Raw genomic sequence first — 16,403 nt, forward strand, 5'->3', positions numbered from 1 at the left:
GTGTTGAATGAGGCTCAATTAGATTGAGCCTCATATTCTTTCGAATTTAGACTCGTGTCAAGTGCTCAAAAGTATCAAAATGAGGATTGAACCTGATCTATTTAGGGTGACAAGGTTCAAATGTATAATTGGAACCCATAGCCATCTAGTAGAGGCTCAATTTTAAAATTATGTCTCTCTTGATACAGTCCTCAATCTAAATAGAGATGATGCTTAGTATGAATCATCTAAAGCCACCTATATTCTCGTGGCATTACTTAGGCTATTTGCATTGGTAATCTAGTGGAGCGCCTTTCTAAAAAGATAGAAACATTAAGGATGGTATCGAGGGTGAAGTGGGTGATCTCATGGCTTAGCACTATCTTTTTTCTCATTGCCCATGCAGGCATGGAAATTTATTTGAATAGTAAACATAAGGTAAGCCTCTAAGTAGGCTTTTAAAAAAAAGGTGAGTCTTTCTCATGCTAACACCTTCCTCATGGTACAGTTATAGTAGTCCATGGACTTGAGGAGGGTCATTTGAATAGTAAACATAAGGTAAGCCTCTAAGTAGACTTAAAAAAAAAGGCAAGTCTTTCTCATGCTAACACCTTCCTTATGGTAGAGTTATAGTAGTCCATGGACTTGAGGAGGGTCTCTCAAGAACCCCCCCATGTAAGAAGATAGCATGCAATTTTAAGCTCAAAAGCTAAGAAAAGGAAGATTGCTTTTGTTGAAATAGTGGAGTTTGTTGTAAATGATCTTGGATGCACAAGTTTGTCTGCGCCACATGGAGGTTATAAATCAATGATAGGCAGATTTAGGAGTGGTGTTGGTTGGCTGATGAAGTGAATGAGATGGAAGTAGCCATGCATGGGGGATTGACTACAATTCGTTAGTGGTCATTGATGATTAAGAGACATTGCTCAACATTAGCTAGAAAGCAAGTATGTGCCCAATAATTAATTTGTTTGTTGCTAGCATATATACCATGGGGCACTGTTCCTTAGGTAAAAAGAGTGTTATAACTATGAGAGGAGCAATGAAGCACGACTAGTTGCAAGTCTTTAACTATGGGGTTAACTAGGTAGGGGATTGAGCCTAGACAAGTTGTAACATTTGTAGTGTGATGAAGTATAAATTCAAGTGGATGGTGCCACAATATCTACTATCACAATTCAAATTAGATGATGTCATAAGTTTGAAATTTGATTGAAAGACTTTCAGTGGTACTAACTCTCAATTCAAAAATTGAGAGCAATAGTGTTGGCTAGCGAACTTCAAGTGTTGAGGCTTGAGAATTGAGCATAGGTAAGAGATGAAAAGTTGAGTAAGGTTTAGTTAACTATTTTGGCATGTGCATCTTTGTAAATATACACCTTATAAGAGATGAGCCTTTAGTGTGAGCTTGATGATGATTTTGAAATGAGTTGCTATTAAGAATTTATCTAAAAAGCAATCATAAAAATGAACCTCAATGATGAAAAATTTAGATATTTTTAATTAAAAAATTGAGCCTCAAGTGCATATTTTGAAGAGCGTCTTGGATATGAATTAATAATGTTTTTGAACATTTTTAATTGTTTTTAGTGTAGTTTCGTTTGTTTTTGGTATATGGAGTTCCAATACGATAGTCTATTTATATGTCATTTCAAGGGTATAAAGTACTCAATGTGTGTACATACACAAGTACATGTAAGACCTACAAAGAAACCATAGTCTAACTTTCCATATTGTATAGATAGCTTTTATCCTTGCATCTCCATAATATGACTCTTCAAGTATCTAAAAGTCTTTAAATCATAAACTTTTTGGACTTGTAAGCCTCAAGGAGTGTTAACAATCGTAGTCTCTTAAGCTTAAGTTGTGAGCTTTAGAAATGACAAGCTGATTTGAAGCCTCTCGTTCTCTAAATATCCTAGAAGTCAACTTGATCACTTTAAAAGAAAAGTTGTTCTTGAAGCTTCATGCCATGTTAAATAAATAATGGTGTCAAAATTGTGTATTTGGGTCAAAATTCCTAAATTAGTCTTTTTACCTTTATTTGTAGGAGCAATTTTATTAAAATGATCAATGAAGGTGATGTAAAGTTTGCATTTTTCACTCTAATTTTTTTTGACATGGATTGTATATGTATAAATGTACTATTTTCAAAGGATATACACTAATTCTTCATCTCTTTGGAAATGAGATTCTAAACAATTTTCCAAAGTGACATGTCTCACATACATGCTCATAATTCACATATCCAAAATGTGGAAGATTATGTACTATTTGATTAGATTGCATTTCTTTAATCTTTGAAAATTTACATATTCAATATGTCTATGCCATAGTTTCACATCTTTATCTTGTCCATGTCCTACCTCTACATATATAGAGCCTTGTATAGTGGAGTGTCAATATTTAATGCAAACAATTTTTTTCTTTTGTTCTCTTGCAATCAATATGCTAGGTTTACCATTTCTAAACTCCTCAATGAAATAATTAAACTTGTTAGACTTGATTTGTAAGCCTTGTTAACCATTTGTCCTATAAAAGTAATATTTTTAGTCATTGTAGGAGTATGCAATAAATCTCCAAATTTTTTTTTAGTCCCATCTCTAATGAGCAATACAACATTGTCAATATATGTAATTTTATGCAATATATCATTCATATTGGCTACGTAGTCCTCATTATGCATTTTTTTCTTCCTCTTAAACCATTCTTTATGATGTGTCATATGGTTTGTAGCCCCTAAATCCAACAATCAATCACATTAGGAAAAATGTAGATGCAAAAAGAGCCTCATAAGTAATGGGTTAGGAAAGTATTAATTTTGGTAATCCAAATTAGAACAGTGGGCCTTCGATACTATGATGACACAAAATTTGGTTTTTCTTAGGAGAATAACGATTTTGAAATTAAAAATAAGAAAATAGAAACACTTAGCTTTGTATAACTACTTTATGAAGATGTGGCTCATCACAATTGGATTGTTACCCTAGTGGCGCGTACTTCGGCTCATCTCACTCGTATGGCACATAAAAAAGGGTTGATTTTGTGACAATTGAAAAGCATCATTATGGTGTGTGAAGTCTTGTGGCCACGTGACACTCTCTTAGGAGGGTGTACATTTTAGGCCAGCAACTTGCATAATAAAATAATAACTAATTTATTTAAAAAGAGAATCTCAATTCAAATTTTGACATGAATTGTTAGGCCATGACTCCAAATATAGCTTTTCAAAATTCAAAATGAGGATTTGTAAATTGTCGAACCACTTATCTTTTTAAGGAAAACTACACAACCTTTTTTCAAACTAGATAAAATTTGCACAATATCTCCTCTCTCATTGGTCCATCTCAAATCTCTCTCACTTATTAGCAAAGTCATTAACTCCTAATATAAAAGGCTATTTTCAAGTCCATATTTTGAGTCATATTGCCAAGTATATGCTCCATGGCCATCAAATGTTCTCTAGTTGATCCACCTTTTTAGGCATAATTTGTATCTCCATAACTACATGTGTAGTATCCATATTGAGTCATTCCATGAACTCTAGACATATCATTCTGCTTATGATAGCATTCCTTCTCATAATGATGAAACTATCCACAATAATGACATGCACCATCTCCATGCGACAGATACTATCCAATGCCTCTAGAGAAAGCTCTTCCCTTACCTCTAGGCAGGAAGTCTCCATATCGATAAGAGTGAAGACTATGAGCAAAAGTATCTTCTCTATCCCTCGAAGGACTATGATGTTCTCTTTGATGATAAAGCACATTGTCACCAGTAGTATTTTTGCCATTGCTAGATGCATTAAGACCAACCTTTATTTCTTCCATGAAGAGCAAGCAGTCAACTCCTCAAAGGCAGGTATAGAGTCACCTCTCATAAAAATAGAAGTATTGAAGGATGTGTATACAAAACCAAGTCCATTAAAAGTGACTAAAACCAAGTCATTATTATCAACATGTGTATTAATCGAAGTAAGATCCTATGCGATTTGCTTTATCTTTGCAACATAATCACTGATGCTATGATTTTTGCACCATGCATAATGTAGCTTTTTCTTTAACTATATCTTTCATGCCTTCATGCATGTGCTATAAATCTTTTCAATTATCTCCCATGCATTTGTACATGCACTTGCCTTCTTTATAAATGGAATCAAGGTATCCAAAATGCACATGCAAATCCAATGTAGTACCTTTTTGTTTTTACACATCCAATCCTTATAAGCCTTTTTCTCTTCCTCCGTGGGCTCAGTAGGAGCTCAAGTCATGCGTCCTCGCCTATTATGAGATCCCAAAGACCTCTTCCCATAAGAAAATTATCCATGTGATAGGACTAATCACTATATAGTTGTCCTTTGTCAAATGATCCCCAACAATCTCTATTATTTGTGTAGTTTTCGATATTATAATGATTGTAATTGTAGAAAACTAGCAATGTATATTATGCCAAATCATTGCCTAAAAAACATACATAAACCTAGCATTATTTGTAAAAATTCCAAGATCAAAAGCATCAAAATGGACCAAAAGAATGTATGTAAATTGAAGTTCGATGATTCAAAAGTAATACATGTGTCCAATTCTACAAAAATATCAATACAACATGCCCACATGATATGTAACTACTGTCTAGCAGGAAACATTGCATAGGGAGCTCAAACAATGCATGTAGGATCCAAAAAGCATCAAAATATGAGCCAAAAATGACAATTTTCTACGCTAATTTTTTGTAGCTTTTATGTTGAAATGGCTATTTTTCTGGTATTATTCTTTAACTTGTATACCCACTTGCATGGCAATGCATGCTTTTCATGAGGCAAGGAAACTAAGTCCCATGTATGGTACTTCTGATACCAAGTGTAACAAAGGAGCCCTCACAATCCCATGAGAGGGCCTCGCACGACCTTGAATAGGGCTCCTAGATAGTTCTAGGAATGTCAGGTCCATGGAGATGTCACTTGCACAAGGCATCATGAAAGCTCACAAGAGAATGCTTAGAAGGCACATAAGGTAGAGAAGGCACATGAGTTTGCAGAATGGCCCATCTTGAGGGCAAGAGCTCATAATCATAGAAAGGGCTAGATACATGACAAGTCATAGGCAAAGTGAGGGACTATGTCATGGTTGAGGGTGACAATATCAGCACGTGATGCATTTGGCTCAACACCATGGTATGAGGGAGAGGAGGTAGTAGAGTCTGTCACCATGACATAATCCATAAAGGGATCATAGCGATCATGAGAATGTGAAGCTGCAGAGTGTCTCAAAACTGGATGTGGGGCATGTATGGCTTGTTCTCTCTGTCCAACATCATGATCCTACACAATAGGTGGATCCTAGGCCATGTCATCATCAACAACCGTAGTAGGATCTCTCATTGGGACTAGCTATACTATAACAGGAGGCTCCTCCTAAAAGATCAACTTGCATACCTCTATCATCTACTTGGGTCTCATATGCATCTTCTCCTGATGGAAAATGACATCATGGATGTGGACAACCTTGTGAGCTTGTGGATCCCAAAGGCGATAGCCCATCTCACATGCATCCTCATATCGAAGAAAGGTGTGTTTGACAGACTTTGAATTTAACGTATTGCACTTGTCTTTGAGAATATGGTAGAAAGCCTCATATCCAAAAACTCATAAGTGTGCATACGAGGGAGGTTTGCTAGATTATATCTACTCTATAACTCTACCAGTAGTACATGGGGATCTATTAATGAGATACATAGGAGTAGTTACTACCTCAATCTAAAAGTGTTGCGGTAGGCCTGCCTAACTAAGCATACTATAGTTTCTTTCTTGAATAATCGAGTTCATACACTTTGCATTACCATCATGGGGTGGGGTGTATGGGGCAGCCAACTAAAGCTTAATAGCCCTCTCATCACATAGTTGCTCAAAAGCCTTAAATATATATTCACCCCCATTATCAAACTGTATGCATTTCAGCCTATATATCATCTATGAGGTAACAAAATACTTTGTACCACCCAAGGGTTGACATGGCATGGGGCCACAAACATTTGAATGTACAAGAGCCAAAGCCTCATCCTCATGCATAGAACCAGACTTCTTATGCGAGTTATGAGCTGTTGATCATGCAAAAATGATCACATGAATCAAAACAAGAATAATCCAAGGGCAGGATACACTGTAAATGGGTCAATAATTTCATTCCTTTCAAAGACATGTGCCCAAGGTAGCAATGCCATAAAGATAAAACTGAAAGATCAATTCATAGCCAAAGCATGGTCAACAGACCCAAAAACAAACAAAGGATAGAGGTTGCCAACTATGGCACCTTTAGCAAAAACAAGATTGCTGTGGGTGATCTTCCATGAAAAATTACCAAAAGATACATCGTACGTATCATCATCCAAACATCCAATTGAAATAAGACTTTTCGTCAAAGCCGAGACACAACGACGTATGTATGAAGCACAAAAGGAGCCACAGTTCAATTGTAGTCTAACATCATCTATGCCAATGAATCCAATATATTATCATCTCCAATCTAGCATGATCCATAACCATATGGTAGCTATGAAACCAATGGTGAGGCAAGGTAATGTGGAATGAAGCTGTTGAATCAGGAAGCCAACACTAAGAGTAAGTAGACAGAGCATCGATCAACTAAGTAGCATCAAGTGATGAAATAGCAAGAATGTAATCATCGGAATTGTACAATACATTTATCTCCTCTATATTCACACTGGATCTAGGCACAATCTCGTTGGACTCTACACTTTTGTACTTTCCCCTTGCCTTTCTCATTGCACATTTAATGGCACTGTGGCACTTAATGTGACCCTGTTGCCCACAATAATGACAAGTCAAACAGGACTTACGACTATGGGACTTACTACGTGATTGTCCATGAGATTGAGACTTGCCCCTATTGGACCGTGAGTCTCTACCACTATTATTACCATTTCTGCCTTTAACTATAAGTGCATGAGAAGTGCGGGTTGCATTGATATTCTTCCTGTTTAAGTAAATCACTAACTATTGCATTTAAAACCATCTTCAAGAGGATTAGCACTCATAGCAGTACGAAATGTATCTCATGACTCTTGTGACAAGCAAGAACAAACTCAAATTTGATGCCTTGCGAGATAAGTTGGCTAAAAATAGAGTGGATCTTATTCAAATGAGTAGACATAGGGGTGCCCTTCTTCATGCAAAGGTCCACAAGCTTCTTCTATCAAAGCATACAGAATGTCAGATACATAGATGCATACAACCAATGTGCATCAAGTATTCACCATTTGCAACCCATTAACAATGATAGGTACTAGGTATCCAAATGCTTAGAAGCAAATCAACCTACAAAATTCAATATTTGCAAGAACAATATATGCATATATTAAGTGAGCATGTACATAAGCAAGTGACTCCCATTGTCTTTGAAGAATCAAGCTCTACCAAGTAAATACAAGTGTCTCCCACTGGAAGCAAATCCAAAGTGTAAAGTGAGCAAAAAATCTCAAGACGTAAGTGTCATAGCATCTAGGAAGCTCAAGTACATCATAACTATATTTGGGAGTATATACATCCAATATGTCTTCAATCCCCAAGTAAAGAATCATCGAGAAAACGTCCAAAGCCTAAATACATCCAACAAAGCTCAAATGTGAAGCTCAAAGTGCATCATAATCATATTGAAGCACATACATCAATGTCAAGCATCAAAATAAGCATATGGAATACCTAAATAACATGTAGGCATTTCATGCATAAAATTATATAACTTGTAAGCTTGCTATCCTAACCAAAACTATTTTGTTTTGTATAAAGAAGATAATTGAAAATTGCATGTAATCAACATTATAAGTGCTCAGATTTGTAGGTATCCTTATGCTCTTTGTTTCTAGCTATAGAACACCTCAATCCCATATCGTATGCAAAAGTTATGGCGTAGTAAAAGTGTTGTCAAGTTGCCATAGCTATCCATGACTTCTGTAGCATGCCTTGTATCCACTAAAAATGGATAGAATAGCTATTTCTTAGCTCAATACACACTCAACAAGGCTCACCTTAAACCATGGGAAGTTCTCAATCAATCTAGAATAAGTATTGAAGGCAAGGAAGCCAATGCATACCTCAAATGGACTAAAATGGGATTACCATGAAAGCTATAAGTCAAGCTCTCTTCTTGGGCTGAATGCAATGTTGTTGAAGCTCCTCAAATTCTCATTTTGATATAAGTTGAAAGGTGGAAGCATGGACAGAAGAGAGAAGGGAGCAAGAGATATGAAGGTTCAAGCAAGAAGAGAGAGATTGGTGTGTGGGAACTCTAATAGTCACAATGTGTGACTTTCTTTTCCTTATTCTATTTCCACTAAAAGAATAAAGAATAAAGCGATAGCGATGGATGGCCGCCACTTGTAGAGTACATGTGTGCATGCACTGTATACAAATAAATGTAGGTGACTAGTCACATGCGATCTTTAACCCCCAAGTCTTCTTTGTTACTCTATAGCATAAACCCCTTGCTTCCTTTGCCTAAGGAGGCCTTGTGCTTCAACAAGCTGCCCCTGTGCTTTTGGCCTCAAGTAGGCCCCTTGGTTAAGTAGACCCTAAGCTTTGAGTAGCCCCGTTTCTTCTATGCATCAATACATGTATCGATTTTCATTCAAAAACAAATTGAATCTTACAATAATACCATTGTTTCTAGCCTTCAATGGCTTCTTGAAAAGCATTCAAAGTGGGAAATAGAACCCCAAAATTGAGCTTAGCCAATTTCTCCATCTTGTGATATCCTGTCATCTCAATATCTCAACCCTAATCCAATTCAAACACTCCTCTCTTCTAATTAAAGTCGCTCTAGTGCCCATTACCATGCACCATGCTTATTGCAGATTTCTTTCTCTATTAGAGAAATAGCCATGAATATTACCTAAACAACTAGAGTTCCACTGGTTCTCATGTTGCCATAAGAGCAAACCTTCCTCAAATGTTTGATCTATCATCTAGATGGTGGTCTACACACTAGATGGTAGCTTACTAGCTAGGTGAAAGTCATGATGATAAGACTTGGGGAGAGTGTAAGTCAACAATAATCACAACACAACACCATAGCGAATACATGTCTCTTCACTCACATATGAAACTAGTTATATCCAATAACCAACATCTCAACCAACAATAATACACAACCCTAATGAGAAAAAATATCTTCACCAACAACTGTTTCATCTCAATATCTAATATTCAATCATTGAATTATAAAAATACTTTGATGCTCATACACATAATACCATGATAAGTCCCAATCTTTACTGTGATGCATGCATCCATGCAATCACAAGGTTGATATCTATAATCCAATACCATTGCATAATCCCTAACATTAATTGTAATGCTTATAGGGAATATCACATATTATAACTATCTCAATGTGATTGCTATGGCATGATTTCTATTTTTAAGTAATCACCACATCCATGTACTCACAATAATCATGGTATCCCCACTATCTTAGGTAACATCATCTTGTAATGTCTCCATTACTTAATTTATTTTAATAAAAAATGGCATATAAATTCCAAAAATTGATTTATTTTGAAAACAAAATTGTACATTTTTAATTGTTATTATTAATGAGGTATTATATGCTAGTTCATGGAAGGTATTATATGCTAGTCCATCAAGCTTCTTTCATGGCTCACGGGAGACGTCGAGATGCTAGGCAAGGTCATGGTTGGAGAGCTCCCTAATGCGAGGAAGTAGTCGCTGTTGAAGCGCAAGCAGAAGTGACCCTTGAATCCATTCAACCCGAAGGAGACTGGTTATTCCACAACAAACCGAGGTTGCGGTCATGTCCCGTAATCACAATGGATTGCTGAATGGAGATAACCACAAAAGGATTACTATTTTGGGATAAGTTAATAATGTTAGAAAAGCCCATAGGACAAGTCTTTTACATAGATTACAATTAGTTAGAACGTACTTAAACTTACAAAAACATGTTAGTATTATCAATTGCTTTTTAGGAAGGAATACGAAAATTGATGAAGGGGATAGATTCTAAGCGCATCGCATACATTGACAAAAGCGTTAAAAATGTTTTATGGTTATGGTTGCTTTTGGATTTATGAGTGATGAATTATGTCTCTTATGATTTCGTGCTTACACAGACGGACGAGTTGTGGATTGTGGTGGTTTAGGACATTGGGGTCCCCAACCCAATGCTCCCTAACACTCTGCAGAGTGTGGAAAAACTCACATGTAGGTGGGGGTCCTATGTTCTTGAGGGAGATAGGTTTTTTGTGGAAAAAATCACCTGCGATAGGTGGGGGTCCTATGCTCTCGAGGGAGGTAGGTGTTTTTGGTTTTTGATCACTCGAGCACCTGAGAGGGCAAAGGGCGGAGTGATAAGTGCCCTTGTTATGTAGAACGGATCTTGAGCTCGAGGAAGCTTAGAGGGGCTCTGAGCTAGTAAATTCCCTGTTGACCACGGATGGAGTGCGATCACATACAACCCAATTTCGAGGAATTAGAAGGTTCTATCCTGGATGGTGTCTTTCTGCGGAAAGGCGGTTTTGTACCACTCTGTGGAGTGATGGTTCTATTTGTTATTGTGAAATAACAAATCTGATTTCTGAATTGTTTGTTATGTGCTAAAGATTGAGTTTGATGGACCCAATTTAATAAAGTAATAAAAGGCACATGTTTTTATATGTCCAAACATCGTGGTAGTATGCTTTGCTAATTAGAAAACTAAAGCAAACCCAATTGAGGAAAGTGGGAGGCTTCGATCTCCTATGGCTGGGTAGACCCGATAGGTCGGGTAACTTTCCAACACTAGATAGAGCTGATTAAATTGTGACCCTCCCAATATTGGTAGGATTAGTTACCAGATTTAACACCGTTTTAGGGGGTTGGAGCTAATATTTTGCCTTATGGGTAGGGGGATTGAGTTACACTCTCCCCCCTCTCTCACTCTCTTTGAACCAAGTGCAGTGTTAATCTCACTCTTGCCTTTGATTAATTACAAAGTGGTCATTATTAGGTGGGTGTTAGATTGCTATTAGGGGTGACTTGTCCATGCTTCCCCTATGAAGTAGAAGTGAGATTTCCATGTTCAAATAAGTCCTAGGTTTCCCGTGGGGAGACTGGATGGTGATGTGCATGGATGTGAATTTTGGTCGACTACTAAGAGGACTCCTCCGGGTCTGTTGGAGGAGACACCTCACACATCCCCATGCACATACAACATTGTGTGATCCCTATCTTCATTTACATGCCTCTATTTAGGCACAATCATAAGATATACTTTTAGAAAATCACTATATCATTATAGTCATTTAATATCATGTGCATATAGAATACCATTGCATAAACTGTCACATCATTTGCAAGGTCCCTATCATAATCGTCGCAAGTGCAAGGTTGAACATAATCATCCTTGGTAACAATAACACATGACCTTTATGAAATTATAGTCATTACATCACCTTGTCTACCTTAATAGTAGTATCACATAAACTTTAGGCAATGAGAACTACCATCTACCTTTTTCAAGAAACCTAGTTTGCATGTACACTCCCATATCCACTTAACGTTCCCCATTCGAGGGAGTTAAAATGCATATAATAAACCATCTCTTGCTACATTCCTAGAAACAATTTCCTCCTCTCAACAAGAAGGTAGCCCTCCATGAAAGGTGAGAAGGATCGAAGCTTGCATGGGAGAGCTATGGCAGGAGAGCAAGAGCAAGAAAGAGAGAGAGACTCACAATGTGGGAACTCCATTAGTCACAATGTGTGACCGGCCTTCCCTTTATTCATCAGTCCACTAAAAGAATAAATAATAAAGTGACAGTGATGGTTGCCCACTGCCTACAGTGTGGAGGCACAGGTATTGTCAATGTAGTAATACATGGGTAGCTAGGCAGAGGTGCCTTTACCCCTAACAACCTCCCACTTAAAGGTAAATTCGCCCCAATAAGGAGTGAAAAGGAAAAAGAAAAGATAGTACAACACGATGAGGAAAGATGTCATCTCATTCCACGCCCATCAATCTCCTGAGAAAGGCAAAGTGCTCTGTAGAGAGGCTTTTGGTGAGCAGATCTGCAGGATTCAGGTTAGTCGAGATCTTGACAAGGTCAATAGACTTGTCCTCAATGACCTCATGTATGAAGTGATACCTCACCTCAATGTGTTTTGTCTTCGCATGGAAGACCAGATTCTTAGCTAACTGAATAGCACTCATAGAATCTGAATGTAGGGTAGAGATAGCATCAATACCAAGGTCATGAACCAAACGATCCAACCAAATGGCCTCCTTATGATACCATTCCCTAGGTACTTGCTTCAAGCCATAAAGACTTTTCTTCAATTTGCACACTAGGAGCTCCTTTCCAGGCTCTGCAAAGCCCTTAGGATGCTCCATGTAAATCTCATCATGCAAGTTTCCATGTAAGAAAGTCGTCTTGACATCCATCTGGTATAAGTCCAAGTCAAGCTGTGCAACCAAAGCCAAGACTAAGCGCATGGTTGTCATCTTAACCATAGGAGAGAAGACCTCATCAAAGTCAATACCATGCTCCTACTTAAAACTCTTTGCTACCAATCTAGCCTTGTATGCCAGTTTGGGGTGTCCAGGGGTACTTTTCAGCTTGTACACCCACTTGCATGGTAGAGCCTTCTCGCCAGGCAAGGAAACAAAATCCCAAGTTATATCCTTATGCAAGGAGTCTATCTCAGACTGCATAGCCCTCTCCCCAGGAGTGATTGTCACCCCTGCGCATAGCCTCATCATAGATGAGAGGCTCTCCTATATATGTAACCAAGACATAGTGCATGGAGGGCTCAAATTTTTCAGGTGGGCATCTATCTCTAGTAGAACGCCACAATGTAGGCTCTGTTGCATATTCAACATTCTGTCCAACACCCTGGCCGTGAGCATCTGTTGCTGCTCTGCTGTAGGCTATCTAGCTGGCTATATGGGAGCTCATGGCTTCTCCTGAAATATAACCCTACGTATCTCCATGACTCTCTCAAACTACATATGCATCTTGTCTTCATGGAAGACTACATCATGACTGCGGATGACTTTTTGTGCATGTGGATCCCATAGATGATAACCCATCTCTCCTGTATCTCCATAGCTAAGGAATATGCATTTAACAAACTTAGGATCCAACTTGTTACGCTTGTCCTTGGGCACATGGAAAAATGACACACATTCAAAGACACATAAATGCGCATATAAGAGGGAGGCTTTCGTGTCCATACCTCCTCTGCACCCTGGACATCAATGACACTACAGGGTGATCTATTAATGATATGCACATCAGTTGTAACTGCCTTAGCCCAAAAGTGCTGGGGTAGGCCTGCATGGCTAAGCATACTACGAACCCTTTCCTGGATGGTCCTATTCATCTACTCAACCATACCATTCTGGGGAGGGGTGTAAGGGGTGATTAGTTGATGCTACCCCTCTCATCACATAATTTCTCACAAGCAGGTGATACATATTGACCCCCATTATTTTTCCTAAGGTTTTTCAACCTATGTCTAGACTGGTTTTCTACCAAAGCAAGCCATCTTTGAAAAATTGCCAAGACATTAGACTTCTGCATTATGGGATAATCCATATCTTATGTGAAAAATCATCTATAAAGGTAAAAAAATACTTTGCACCACCCAAAGACTGACATGCATGGGTCCACAGACATCAAAATGTACCAAAGCCAAGGCCTCACTCATGCATGACATACCAGGTCACTTCTTATGTGTAGACCTAGTCTGCCAGCCATAAAGACAATGATAATAAGAATCAAAATGAGAATAGTCAAGGGGCGGTAAGTATTGCAAAAAGCAGAAAGTATTTTCATTCCTTTAATAAGCATATGCCCCAAATGAGCATGACAAAGAGTACATGAGGTAAAGACCCCACAGACAAAACATGATAAACTGTAGATTCAGAAATAACTAAGGGGTAGAGGCTGCCAGCCTTGGCACCTCTTGCAAGCACAAGCCTGCCACGAGTAATCTTCCATGCAGAGTCTCCAAAAGATACATGATATACTACATCATCAAACTATCCTCGGGCTGCATAACATTGATCTCTTCAATTTTAACACTTGACTTAGCAGGTACTATGCTCTGCGATCAGAAGACTTTTCCTGCACTTTCTCTTTCTCCTTGTCTTTGCGTCTTTCATTGCGCAATTCATGACACTGTGGCCTTATGTGGTCTTTCTTCCCACAATGATGACAAGTCAGATTTGCATTTCTCCCACGAGACTTACTGTGCGACTTGCCACGTGACTTGGATCGAGATTTCTGTGAATCCCATCCATGTGCATTACCACGGTCGTTCTTTGCATTTCCATGATATCGGTCGTTAACTGTCAAAGCATGAGACACATGAGAGGCATCCGAATTCTTACAGTTTATCTCTTCCTACAGAAGAGAGCTCTCAACATCAGATAGCTTCAGAGTAGTGGTAGAAGCACATAAGGCAGTGCGGAATACATCCCAAGACTCATTAAGAGTTTCAAGTAAGAACAACAGAGTGACATCCTTTTTGAAATCAATGCCCTACGAAACCAAGTTCTTAAGAATAGCATGAAACTGGCTTAGACGAGTTGACATGGTCACATTCTCTTTCATGCAGAGATCCATAAGCTATTTCAGCCAATAAATTTGACTTGTAGGACTTTGCTTGTCATAGAGGTTCTTGATCTTATCCCAAAGCTGCCAAGCACTCTTTGCTTCCTCAACCACATTGTAATGCACATGCTCAATGAGAGACAAGATGAGGGTGGACTTGCATAACTCATCGAGCTCCATACATTCGTCATTAGTCATAGTTTCAGGCTGCTCCCCACTCAACCTTAGTGGCTTTATTTGTGATTTTGTACCAATACATGCCAAACTTGGCTATTCCAATAGGCATAAGTCATACCATCAGGCTTAGTGATGTTGAAGATAGCAATGTCAGTGGAAGAAGATGCCATACTGCAAGCTAAAACAATGTAGACATTTCAAAACTGCTTGTTATAAACATCATAAAATGACAAAAAAACCACCAAAACCAAGGCAAAATGGTGAGAAACGAGTATATAATGATGCTGCTCACCACCAAGTACCATCAAAAGTACATCAAACTAGGACGAATCAACATGAAAAATACATGACAGTCCAAAGATATATGCTTGTTGTAATTTATGACAGCAGTGTACAATGAGAGTTGACAATAGACAAAACCCAATATTCAAAGTCAATCACTGATTGTCAATGCAAAACCAGCATCAAGCGGGCATCAACAAGCATGTAATAGTTAAAATGATATGAGCCAACACCCAAGCATGTCAAACAAAGTTCGTTAGTAAAGTTGGTACACTCCCGGATATGGCTACCAAGAGTGGGAACCAATGGTGTAGGGATTCAAATGAATGCTGAAGGAGTCACGGACCAAGCTCGAATGCTCAAGCAACCATGCTCTGATACCAGTTGAAAGGTGAGAAGGATCGAAGCTTGCACAGGAGAGCTATGGCGAGAGAGCAAGAGCAAGAGAGAGAGAGACTCACAATCTAGGAACTCCAACAGTCACAATGTGTGACCAGCCTTCCCTTTATTCATTTGTCACTAAAAGAATAAAGAATAAAGTGACGGTGACTGCCGCCCACCACCTGCATTATGCAGGCACGCGTACTGTGAGTGTAGTAATAAACGTGCGACTAGGCGGAGGCGTCTTTACCCCCAACACTCCATTCAAAATCACATTTAGTTAATGAGTTAATACACAATTACAATATAGTAGAACTTCTCTTATTTAATCAAGGATATAACAAACTAAAAAATGCCTAGGACCCTAGTGATGTCAATTAGGAAATCCCGTATACTCTTTTCCAATTCCTACAGCTGGTCTTTATTAATAGTGATGTTTCCAAGGGATCACTTAGGGTGTACATCACCCTAATGGTGAGTGTTGCAAAATCTTTTCACTTGCACACACCTATTGTAAGTACCCCAGTTTCAAGATTCATAAGCTTTATTATTATTCAAATCCTGTTTGGAAGAGATGCTATATTAGGCAAAATTCTAGTGTCTTTTAACTGCACTGCAATTCCTATACCTTTTCTTTAATTTATCATAGTTTACTTTTTATAATGGATGCATTATGATTTAAGTGAATTTATTATCAATTCCATCCCTACTCTTTTGAACTATTTATTATAGAAGGGAAAGAACCATTTTAGGAGTACATGGTTCGTTTGACTTAAGGCAATTGGGTGATTGCCAGGAGAGTGCTTGACATGCATTACTTGGATGCCACAAAATTGGACTAAAAGATATCAAGAAGTCAAGGATTTATTGAAACCCATCTTTTACCTTCCCTTTTTTTAGTAACCATTATGAGAATCTCTACTTTACATAAAAGTTTAGATCTCTCTC

Source organism: Lygodium microphyllum, chromosome 19 (genome assembly GCF_053477565.2).
Source record: "Lygodium microphyllum isolate KBCC chromosome 19, Lygodium_microphyllum_v1.1.10, whole genome shotgun sequence".
Taxonomy (NCBI): domain Eukaryota; kingdom Viridiplantae; phylum Streptophyta; class Polypodiopsida; order Schizaeales; family Lygodiaceae; genus Lygodium; species Lygodium microphyllum.